Here is a 13,631-nt window from a genome sequence, read left to right on the forward strand (position 1 = left end):
ATTTTTACAAAATACCGTTCTAATGAGATAGCTGTTTAAGATTCTGATAAAACGGTTTATTAAATTTTCAAGGAGCCTTAAAATGTATATTTTATTATTCAGTGACAGAGTAAAATATACAGTCACACTTTTAAATTTCTCTTTTTTTTTTAAATTTTGATAAATATTTATGAAAGAGATTTTTTATTTGCGTTGTCTTGAAAAACATCGTAAAGTATTACATCAACGAATGTGAAATGTGTTTATACTCTAACTATAAAATTCTAAAAGAGCTTTGTAAATTTTCATTTCGCGGTTACAGGTATAATTCCGGATTTATGTCCTTGTCCACCGAAAATTTTCGTATAGCAGTAACATATTAAGAAAAGGACATTAAAATATTAATTAATTATTATTATACATAAAAGGCTGCAACAAACCAAAGGGGCCTGTTTATGAAGTTTCCAATTTTTACAACAAGTCTAGCTTTTTGCATTGTTAAAGAATTCTTGGAATGAAAGAGATCAATATTGTTGGATCAATATTGTTAAAATAAAGATTTATTTTCTTTCTGGAGTGAACTGCTTTCAGAAAGTGTTTTAATTTGCTAATTTAAAGCTTTATAGAAAAGCGATTTGATAATTAGAAACTGTGTTAGGTGGTGAGAGAGAGCCGTAAAACGGCGATTACTGTGCATAATGCATGGACTGAAAAGTAAAATAATTTTCGTATATTTTTTCTTGATACCAACAGCGATTGTGGTTTTCGTGCCAACGAATGCTTTGGCTCCCAGCGTTTTTAACTATCTTGGATTGAAGGCAAGTTGTATGCTTATATTGTTTTATATGGCAATGTTTTATGTATTTATTTATGCAAATACAAGTAATAAAACTTATACATATAATTTTAAACACAATGAAAATAGGAATTTTGATGCAACACACAATATTCTGGATATATCAATGTTGCCAACTAAGAAACGTATTAGACGAGAAAACGATATTCTTCTTAGTAACATTTCTACGGAATGTGATGTATATTATCAAGATAGAAAAATCGCACAAGAAATTTCTGCTGTTAAGGAAAATAAAGACAATTTTGGTAAAATACTTCGCGGGAACGAAATGAAAACTGATGAAAGTGCAAAAGTAATTAATGTCGATTCAAATGATAGCATTAGAAGCTTTTTGATAGAAACAAGAGAAACACTTGTAGACCGATATCCAGAAATTTCGGATGAAAAGAAATCTCGTATCCAATGTAGGATTCCATTGGGGTATAAGGAGATAAGCATGAGCCCAATCTGCATTACTAAAATGAACCAGCAAGATGACATTAATTTAATAGATCTATGGACAGAATGTGATACAACTCTTTTCTCTGCAAACAGTGAAATTCCTCCAAACAGCAAGATTGGATGTTCTGAAAAAAGCGTATTAACAACGATTAAAGAAGACATTACACGTGAAATCTACAATGATCTACCGGACTTTAATGAAAATGTTATCAATGGCGAAGGATTGAAAAGTAATTCATTTCTTGGATCTGACTATACTGAATCGCAAGAAGTCGCTGATATAGATGCTGAAAACTGTGAAGTACCAAATAATCAAGACGCACAAAATGAAACATCCACTGAGAGTGAATCTGATAGCACAGGCGAGAATTCCCTTGAGAAATGTGAGAAGAGCATCAACACAAATAGTGGAGATACACACAATCAAATTTCTAGTAATTTAGCCGATCTATCGACAGATAACGTTAGAATGGATTCCTGTGACACTAGTCATTTTACGACTAATAGTGGAATTGACCCTTTTCGAAGTGGCACAGTAAGAATGGAAGAAAACGTCAATCACGTAATTTCCAATATATTGCCAAATTCTGGCGATAATGTCCTTAACAATGAAAAACATGAATACACTGAACGAAACTTAAACGAAAACGACGAACAAAATAAGACGGATCTTTCTGTCGACAAATATCTGGAACAACGAGAAACTCACCTAGCGACAATGAAACGTAAAGGAAATGTTGCAAATGATTATTATGTTTCTTCTCAGAACAGAAGAAATAATGTCATTTTTAAAGCACTAGAAGGACACGCACCTGTACTTATTTCTCTGTATATCACTGGCATTTGTGCTGGATACTCCATTGGAAGCTTGTTGAAGAAATGAAATGACTTTTAAACTACCATTTTTATGTACATAAAATACGTCTCATTAATACATTCAAAGAGAAAGAAAAACAAATTAAAGAAAATAAACTTTTTAAAACATACGTATTGACGGAGAGTTTTAACTTTTAATGTAGTTTTCTCAAATATATTAGAATTGTTTTCTCAAAATTAGAAAGAGTTCGGAATAAATGCATTTATTAATACTTGTTCGAGAATGTTATTTACGTATTTGTGTACCTTGCTCAATAGAACATAAAATTACATTTCATTTAAATTTGTCTTTCATAAAAAAGTACATGCATATAAGGTTTACACAATTTCTCATTAAATTCACAACTTTCTTCTCATTTTACAGAAAGAAACGTTTTGGTCAAGAATAAGTATAAAATATGTGAAATACAAAGTTAGAAATATATGAGGAAAAATGGCTAATATTTTAAGTGCTAATTTAAATAGAATTATGTTATGTTTAGGAAAACGGATTTCAAACTTAGCGGATCTTATTTTCAAATTTCAAACGGATTCAAATTTAAATTTATTTTAATTTCTAAGTTAAACTTATTTAACCCTATTACTCGTATTAAGATTTAAGCGAAGTTTCGATAAATGTGTGCATTAAATACTTAGAAGGTTTTAAATAACCTATTTATTAGAGCTTAAGAAAATGTACAGATTTCGGCTTCAAATTTAATTCTCCGCCATTTGTATGATTTAAATAAAAGAAATATAAATTAAGAAATTTAAATGGAGACATAGTTTGAGACTACACTATAACATTAGCAAAGGCAATGCAAATATGCGTACATTTCGTGCCATTATTTTCAAAAGCACTCGTGTTTTATTATCTGATATTACTTTATCCTGTTCTCCACAACTACATTAAATGATGGAAAAAAATACCGTGTTCATCCAACACCTTTTTCGCGAATGGTGATCATAGTGGTCCTGTCCAGGCATATTCTTCTCTGCCGTTCCATGTCTGATCCGCACCGATTTTCCGCTATATTTCAGTGTTTCGTGGAGCTATGGAACTATTCTTGATAAAATGTTGTCTTATTCTTCTTCTTCCTACTAACCCTTCTTATCAGAATAAGATCAAATGCATGAGTTCATTCGCCTTCATAACTTCCAATACGAAATTATGTCTCTTCAGCAGATCTTCACGCACCAATGCAGCACCATTAAGGGGACCTTATGCAGTAGCTTGATGGTTTTTTACATTTGACGCAAGTTGGAGATATTTTAGTACTACGGAAATACCTCAGGCAAAGAAAATACCCCGAAAACAACCGAGTAAGAGCTGTTTTGTCCTACCTCTCACAGATGAAACCAAGAACAGTACCAAGACCTGCACTACGATACTGTATAGTAATACTACAAAACTGTGGGAACTTGTCTAGAAGCATTTTTAACGCTAGAACAGCCGAATTTCAGACTAACCGAAAACCGCCATTAGGGGTCAATTTGACCCTCATAAGAAATGTAAGTAGAAACACAGCAAATGATTGAAATGACCACGTAAAAGAGTTTTTAGAGGTTTTTATTTATTTTATATACTTTAGAATTTTTTTTCGTGCAATTAGCGCGAATTAGCACATATCTTTCAACGTAAGATTACAAAAACAAAAACAAAATCTTTGAAAAACAAACAAAAGATACAAATGCAAAAAGAGGAAAATAGAACATATGCAAAAAATTACAAAAAAACATAAATTGGGAATAAACAGGCAATGTTTTCCAAAGTTTGTTATACATTACCGCAGGTGATACAATATGAACGCTTGACAGTGACAGCAACACATTTACCACAAATTGGTTTCTGGCATCCTTTACAGCTGACAACAGTCTTGTTTTGTCCCTTGCAACTTTAAAATGCACATTTCTTTCCTTTAAGTGTCTGTATTTGAGCAATTGGGGGGCATCTGTTGCGTAGTGCACCAACTCGTAGTTCTTCAACGAGTGCAAGAATAAATTATCGACGTGAAATAGAGGTGCCCAAGGATTCTTTGAATATAATCCAAGCATTGAGTTCAGCAATGTCAAGGACGTTGTAAAAAACATGTACAGGGCACCTGCGACTTCAACTACTTGTACTATATTTCCTCAGCATCTGATCTGCGACATCAATGCCACATTTTGTACTGTTGTAGTAAGTGACAGTGTTCGGTTTTTCTTTATGCTGTCGTCAACAAACACATTACTGTACGTCGTGCTCAGAATCACGACATTAGTTTTGCTCTTGCACCTATATACTGTGAGTGTTTTGTCTCCATTTTTCAGTGCAAAAGATGAATATCGTGCTGAAGAAGTTTCACGAGCAATGGGGGTAATTCTCGCTTATTCAGAAGCATCGTCCCCACAATTGTGGTTTATTTCGCAGAAAGTTCATCTGCAAGTTTCACAGAAGTAAAAAAATTGGCAGTTGTGACACTGAGTCCGGAGTTTAGATGTTGTTGCAGTAATTTGAGAACTACACTTTCTCCAAGTTGTAAATTAGTTGGTCGTTCTTCATCCCTGCCCAGATAAGGATAACCATTCAAAACATATTTGGATTTTACATCAGTTGCTAGCCAGAATTTGATGCCAAACTCGTCCTGTTTATTCGCCATATACTGAATAAATCTACATCTTGGTTTACAAGGCAACAATTCTTTATCAACGGTTATTTCTGATCCAGGAGTATAGCATAAATAACAGTTTTCCATTAGCTTGTACCAGGTTACAGAAGCGAGAGCAAATTTGTTAGTGGCGAGATGATCAGCTCTGGTGCTTCGGACATCTGAGAATCTGAGATACCGAATACTTTCACGGAACTGATTGTGTGACATTGTTTCTTTGAACACAGGTGGTCCTCAGTTCTTGTTCCACAAATCATCTGCACAAAGTTTTGAATGGCCTAGTGCTCCTAGTGTCGTTTTTCTTATGAGGGTCAAAATGACCCCAGTTGGCTGTTTTAAGTATATCTGCGATTATTTGTTTAAATAATTAAGGTAGAAATATGAAAACTTGGCATTGTATACTTGGAAACATTTTAGAAAAAGTAAAAAAATATCAGCTTCGAAGCTCAGCTGTATGTTAAAAAAAAAACGCGTAAATTGGAAAAAAAGGTCAAAATGACCCCAACGGCGCTTCTGGTGTTAATTAAAGCATGTCTTTTAAAGCATAATTCAAGGCATGACAAAGCTTCAGCATAAACCTGATTCTTAGCAGCCCCTCCGTTTCTAGTCTAGCAGCTATATTATTATATTACAGATTTACATGAGATGATAACCATTGCAGATGGAGGAATGTGGAATGGAACAAAGTCTTGAGTTTTCGATACCTCTAAATCCTTTCAGCTCTCTAAAACTTCTCCAACCATGTAGGTATTAGATTACACTTTGGCAGTCCGCATTTCACGAGATAAATGTCGATCTAAAACAAAGCCATATAAATATAGCCCTATAAATAGCATTCAAAAGCCATATCAATAGCTATTATTTCACATCTGAAAACGAAAGACAAATTGTTATTTACGCCCTTGAGAGATATCACCTTCCCGCGAAAGTTTAAGAACATCACCGCTACCAGGCTGTTCATGTTCATTATTACTGCCATCTCTATATCTCACAACAGCCTCAACAGGTATTTTATTAGCCATTTCCGGTCATAAGTATTCAAGATGTAATCAGAATTTATTAGTCCATAATCCTGTATGAAAACACTCACCAGACAATGAGTCCATAAAAGTTGCGATAGGTTTTACAGAATTAAATTCGACAGAAGATGGCCATACTTCGAATCCTTTATCGTTTCTCAGGGGACTGTTCCTTTTAATCTTTGATTTCTTCTCCTATCATTCAAAATGTTAAGAGTATGATGTTCATAACGAAAATTAGAGAGCTTGCTAAAATATATTTTAAGATTAAAGATACTTCTCATCTTCAAGCATTGTAAATCGGATTGGTAGAGAAAGAGTTCAGCTGTAGTAGTCTTGGAAAAACGCTTAACAAGGCGTGCTGCAGTCAGTTGTAACGTTTCCAATTTTAAAAAATTAGAAGATTTTTAAAAATTTATATCCGAGGCTACATGTAGGATTTGAAAACCATATTAGAGAATCGGTCTAATAGATTTAAGAGGATTAAAACTGAGTGTTGATCACCAGCAAAATCCTGAATATTCAACATTAATTCGTTGATACTGAATTCGATATTTTCAATGTTCGGACCACTGCACCAAAGTTGAATATCGTCAGCAAGTAAGCCAATTATGAAATCACGAGTAATAACAAATTCCAGACCGGAAATGTATGATGCAAAGTTGCTGGGACTAAATACAATGAAAATTTTGTTTCGACAACTAGATTCCGTCATCTTCTCTGAATTTCTTCCTCCTTTCATAGACGCGTGATGTTTTAAATTTTCATCGCACTTCTTCAATTTCAAGAGTTCACTTCATACCAGAATTTCGTGCAACTGTCCAGCTGTTCCAATACCTACGGGTTCTTCATGGAACTATAGCTTTGTGAGGTTTTCGCCTTTGGTTGACCTTCTACTTAAGAAATTTAAATGGAGACATAGTTTGAAACTACAATATCACACTCGTCATTTTACGACTAATAGTGGAAATGACTCTTTTCGAAGTGACACAGTAACAACGGAAGAAAACGCCACTCACATAGTTTGCAATATACTGCCTGATTCTGGCGATAATTTCCTTAAGAAAGACAAACATGAATACTCTGAACGAAACTTAAACGATGACGAAGGACAAAATAAGACGGATCTTTCTGTCGACAAATATCTGCAACAACCAGAAACTGACCAATCGACGACGAAAGGTAAAGGGAGTGTTCCAAATGATTATTAAGTTACCTCTCTGAACAGAAGAAATAATGTTATTTTTAAAGCAAAAGAAAGACATGCACGTCTAGTTCTTTCTCTGTATATCACTGGCATTTCAATTTTAGGATTTAGAAAATAGGTGTCATTACTGCCATTATTTTCAAATAAATCAAACTGCCACTCATGTTTTATTATCTGAGAATCATTCATTCTCTTCTCCACAACTACATTCCATGTTGGAAAAAATATCGTGTTCATCCTACAACTTTTTCGCGAATGCTGATCCTACTGGTCCTGTCCAGGCATATTCTTCTTTCCCGCCGATTTTCGCTATCTTTCTGTGTTGTGTGGAGCTATGGAACTATTCTTGGGAAACTATTGCGTTATTCTTCTTCTTTCTACTAATCCCTCTTATCTGAACAAGTTCAAATCCCTGAGTTCATTTGCCTTCATAACTTCCAACACAAATTTATGTCTCTTGAGCAGATCTTCACGCACCAATGCAGTACCACTAAAGGGACCTTAGTCAGTAGCTTGCTGATTTTCTACATTTGACGCATCGGGCTAAGAAAATACCCTGAAAACAACCAAGTAAGAGCTGTTTTATCCTACCTCTCGCAGGTGAAACCAAGAACAGTACCAGGACCTGCATTACTATACCATGAGTCTGTCGGAACTTGTCTGGAAGAATTCTTAATTAAAGTATGTTCTTTAAAGCATAGTTCAAGGCATGTCAAACCTTCAGCATAAACCTGAGGCTTGAAAGTCCCCTCCGTTTCTAGTCTAAGAGCTATATTGTTATATTACAGATTTACATGAGATGAAAACCACTGTAGATGGAGGAATATGGAATGCGACAAAATCTTGACTTTTCGATACCTCTAAATCATTTCAACTCTCTAATACTTTTCCAACTATGTAGGTATTAGATTACACTTCGGCTGTCCACATTTCCCTAGATAACTGTCGGTCTAAAACACAATCCAGACCCATATTAACAGCTATCAATTCACATCTGAAAACGAAACAGAATTTGTTATTTCCGCCCTTGATAGATATTACCTGTCCGCGAAAATTTAATAAAATAACCGTTACTAGTCTGTTCATGTTCATTTTTACTGCGATCTGTATATATCCTAACAGCCTTAAAATGTATTCTATTAGCGATTGCAGTTTTAAGTATTCAAGACGTTATGAGGGTTTATTAGTTACGAACCCTGTCTGAAGAAACACACTAGGCAATGAGTCTGTAAGTGATGTGAGAGGTGTTAAAGAATTAAATTCAACAGAAGACTATCCAATTTTTTTAGAATTTCTCAGGGCACTGTTCTTTTTCATCTTTGATTTCTTCTCCTATCATTCAAAATGTTTGGAGTATGATGTTCTTCACAAAAACTAACGTTTCCACTTTTTGAAACGTTTTATTCCTGTCTACGTGTAGGATTTGATAACCATATTAGACAATCGGTCTTATAAGACTGATACGTTCTCCTTAGGATATCAGGACTTGTGTTCCTCTTTACTTGCTTTGGAAACATTAACTGTCCTGACTCGGAACAGGGAGCTTACTAAAGGTATGTTCAATAAATTGTGAAGTAGACAATACACACAGGAAGGGTATCGGAAATACTTTATTTTTTCTATCTTTACAGAGATTTCCAGACTTCGGAATACAGAGACCAACCACTTCTGGTCTGAACGTAAGAATATAAAAATATTAACTAAAACTCCAACTAAACTAACTTTGGATTAATAATCAAGTGCCTAACTCCAAGATTGGCCGTTAATTAACAAAAAGCCGTATGTAGTACAGAGAGCTGCTAAAACTACGATACGTTTAAAATTATCAAGAGGATTAAACCTCTGGCCTTGAAGGCAACCAGCAAACGAGTAAAACTACTATGGCAAGCGGCCTGCTTCTAATAACTCCTTCCTCTGTCTTGCTTGGCAAAAAACCACAACTTAAGTACTTGGCGTTAGCAAGACAAATTTGCATAAATAAGTTAAAGCTTTAAATTCTGGCCGGAAGTAGAAAATAAGAAGTGATAGTAAAGATTTAAAATAAAATAAACGTTAGTAAAACTTAGGATCCTTACAAAAATCTTGTCGTCAGTTGCAGCCGAACATAAAGTTCAAAATATTTACTCCCTTTCTAGCCTTACATAAAAGTCGATCAATGGGCTTATAATACGCGATTTCAGAGTCAAGGGCAAAACAAAGGATTTTGGAATTCCTGTCAGCTTGTAAGATGTGACCATTTAAGGAAATGTGTCGGACTCTAACAATATAGACGTGTTTTTGTTATAAACAACCCAGTAATAGAGTTAAGAGTATTAAAACTGAACTTGTGATTACCCGGAAAATCCTGAATTTGCAACATTAAATTGCTTATACTGGACTCGTTATTGTCAATGTTTGGACAACTACACCAAAGTAGAATGTCATCAACAAGTAAACCAATTATGAAATCACGAGTAATAACAAATTCCATGAGTATAATACAAAGGTGCTGGCACTAAATAGAATGAAAATTTTTTGCGACAACTACATCCCACCATCTGGGCTAAATTTCTTCTTCCTTTCATAGATGCGTGATGTTTTAAATTTGCATCGTACTTCTTTAATTTCAAGAGTTCATTTCATAGCAGAATTTTGTGCAACTGTCCAACTGTTCTTATACCTACGGGTTCTTCATGGCACTGTTGCTTTGTGGGCTTTTCTGCTTTCGTTGGCCTTGTACTTGAAGCTTCCTTGGCCTTGATTTGAGTGGTTTTGACGTCTGCTAAGTACTTGTTCTTCTCTCTGAATCCTTGAACATCGTTTGGAGCCTTTCATGCTCTCTTTGACCTCTCCACCTCGTCTGTAGATTTTCTTTTGGAAATTATATCAAATGTTGGATTTTTGCTCTATTTACTTCCCTGGCCAACATTTTTATTTCTCTAGACGGTTTCTTTAGACATAGTTGTAACTACTGCGGCCACCGTTTAGATAATTTGTTACATAATGGCAAATGAATTGTAAATATATCTCTATGAACGGGCTCTGTAATATTTTCCTGTGATCGAGAAGGGAATCATTTGGTCAGTAACCAACTGTTGACCGTTTACGGAAAAAAATACATTTGAACTCCGAATTCAAATAGAAATTTACTTAAAATGAATCTGGAACTAGTTTCACGGATGCCCTTCGAATAAATCCTAATTAACCACTTTTAGAAATGGCAAAGTAGCCCAAAATATAAAGGCCAAACTAAATATCCCCGATAAAAAAGTCTAGGACCACACAGCCGATGACAAAATAACCCATAAATTTAGCGTAAGTCCAAGCCTTCAGAATTTGGTTCGGTGAATAAATTTTAGATTGTTTAGTATCTAAACATATGCCGGCGATATAAAAACGTGCCACGACCTCTCTGCATAAATCAGAAGTTATATGTTGCATGAAAATACATCATAAAGAAAACTTACGTGGACAACACACGACTTTCTAATACGGCCTATTAAATTTTACACATACTTTGCTGTACTACACTTTCCTCGATTTGCTGGAATTAATTTAAATGTTTCCTTGAGGCAAGTTAACAATCAAAACTATTAAATACACTGTTCCACTTTTCTCGAAAGGTGGTCAAAGGTCTTGGCATTTTTTATTTATAATAAACAGAGTAAATTTCACTGGGATAAAAATACAGATACTGCGAGACTGCATAAAAATCTAGACATTTCAGAAGTTTTGAAAACATTTTCCTGATTTCTTAGAATTTTCAATTCAGCCCTGATTTACTACTTGATGAATAGAGTTATTAGCTTTGACTAAAATGATAGAATGCAAAGACAGCTAATATTACTTATTGGAAATGTGTTAAGAACTTTACTCCATTTACAGAAAAAATCACCTAATTTATTAAGTAAAAAAAACGTTTCAACTTAAAAGAGTGAAGTGATATAAGTTACACATCACGTTTTGGACATATCCTATTTTTACAAAATACCGTTCTAATGAGATAGCTGTTTAAGATTCTGATAAAACGGTTTATTAAATTTTCAAGGAGCCTTAAAATGTATATTTTATTATTCAGTGACAGAGTAAAATATACAGTCACACTTTTAAATTTCTCTTTTTTTTTTAATTTTGATAAATATTTATGAAAGAGATTTTTATATTTTTATATACATATTTTTGTCTTGAAAAACATCGTAAAGTATTACATCAACGAATGTGAAATGTGTTTATACTCTAACTATAAAATTCTAAAAGAGCTTTGTAAATTTTCATTTCGCGGTTACAGGTATAATTCCGGATTTATGTACTTCTGCACCGAAAATTTTCGTATAGCAGTAACATATTAAGAAAAGGACATTAAAATATTAATTAATTATTATTATACATAAAAGGCTGACACAAACCAAAGGGGCTTGTTTATGAAGTTTCCAATTTTTACAACAAATCTAGCTTTTTGCATTGTTAAAGAATTCTTGGAATGAAAGAGATCAATATTGTTAAAATAAAGATTTATTTTCTTTCTGGAGTGAACTTCTTTCAGAAAGTGTTTTAATTTGCTAATTTAAAGCTTTATAGAAAAGCGATTTGATAATTAGAAACTGTGTTAGGTGGTGAGAGAGAGCCGTAAAACGGCGATTGCTGTGCATAATGCATGGACTGAAAAGTAAAATAATTTTCGTATATTTTTTCATGATACCAACAGCGATTGTGGTTTTCATGCCAACGAATGCTTTGGCTCCCAGCGTTTTTAACTATCTTGGATTGAAGGCAAGTTGTATGCTTATATTGTTTTATATGGCAATGTTTTATGTATTTATTTATGCAAATACAAGTAATAAAACTTATACATATAATTTTAAACACAATGAAAATAGGAATTTTGATGCAACACACAATATTCTGGATATATCAATGTTGCCAACTAAGAAACGTATTAGACGAGAAAACGATATTCTTCTTAGTAACATTTCTACGGAATGTGATGTATATTATCAAGATAGAAAAATCTCACAAGAAATTTCTGCTGTTAAGGAAAATAAAGACAATTTTGGTAAAATACTTCGCGGGAACGAAATGAAAACTGATGAAAGTGCAAAAGTAATTAATGTCGATTCAAATGATAGCATTAGAAGCTTTTTGATAGAAACAAGAGAAACACTTGTAGACCGATATCCAGAAATTTCGGATGAAAAGAAATCTCGTATCCAATGTAGGATTCCATTGGGGTATAAGGAGATAAGCATGAGCCCAATCTGCATTACTAAAATGAACCAGCAAGATGACATTAATTTAATAGATCTATGGACAGAATGTGATACAACTCTTTTCTCTGCAAACAGTGAAATTCCTCCAAACAGCAAGATTGGATGTTCTGAAAAAAGCGTATTAACAACGATTAAAGAAGACATTACACGTGAAATCTACAATGATCTACCGGACTTTAATGAAAATGTTATCAATGGCGAAGGATTGAAAAGTAATTCATTTCTTGGATCTGACTATACTGAATCGCAAGAAGTCGCTGATATAGATGCTGAAAACTGTGAAGTACCAAATAATCAAGACGCACAAAATGAAACATCCACTGAGAGTGAATCTGATAGCACAGGCGAGAATTCCCTTGAGAAATGTGAGAAGAGCATCAACACAAATAGTGGAGATACACACAATCAAATTTCTAGTAATTTAGCCGATCTATCGACAGATAACGTTAGAATGGATTCCTGTGACACTAGTCATTTTACGACTAATAGTGGAATTGAACCTTTTCGAAGTGGCACAGTAACAATGGAAGAAAACGTCAATCACGTAATTTCCAATATATTGCCAAATTCTGGCGATAATGTCCTTAACAATGAAAAACATGAATACACTGAACGAAACTTAAACGAAAACGACGAACAAAATAAGACGGATCTTTCTGTCGACAAATATCTGGAACAACGAGAAACTCACCTAGCGACAATGAAACGTAAAGGAAATGTTGCAAATGATTCTTATGTTTCTTCTCAGAAAAGAAGAAATAATGTCATTTTTAAAGCACTAGAAGGACACGCACCTGTACTTATTTCTCTGTATATCACTGGCATTTGTGCTGGATACTGCATTGGAAGCTTGTTGAAGAAATGAAATGACTTTTAAACTACCATTTTTATGTACATAAAATACGTCTCATTAATACATTCAAAGAGAAAGAAAAACAAATTAAAGAAAATAAACTTTTTAAAACATACGTATTGACGGAAAGTTTTAACTTTTAATGTAGTTTTCTCAAATATATTAGAATTGTTTTCTCAAAATTAGAAAGAGTTCGGAATAAATGCATTTATTAATACTTGTTCGAGAATGTTATTTACGTATTTGTGTACCTTGCTCAATAGAACATAAAATTACATTTCATTTAAATTTGTCTTTCATAAAAAAGTAGATGCATATAAGGTTTACACTATTTCTCATTAAATTCACAACTTTCTTCTCATTTTACAGAAAGAAACGTTTTGGTCAAGAATAAGTATAAAATATGTGAAATACAAAGTTAGAAATATATGAGGAAAAATGGCTAATATTTTAAGTGCTAATTTAAATAGAATTATGTTATGTTTAGGAAAACGGATTTCAAACTTAGCGGATCTTATTTTCAAATT

The sequence above is a fragment of the Stegodyphus dumicola genome, chromosome 7, assembly GCF_044657685.1.
Source record: "Stegodyphus dumicola isolate Sdum_Otavi_A_Nest chromosome 7, ASM4465768v1".
NCBI lineage: Eukaryota > Metazoa > Arthropoda > Arachnida > Araneae > Eresidae > Stegodyphus > Stegodyphus dumicola.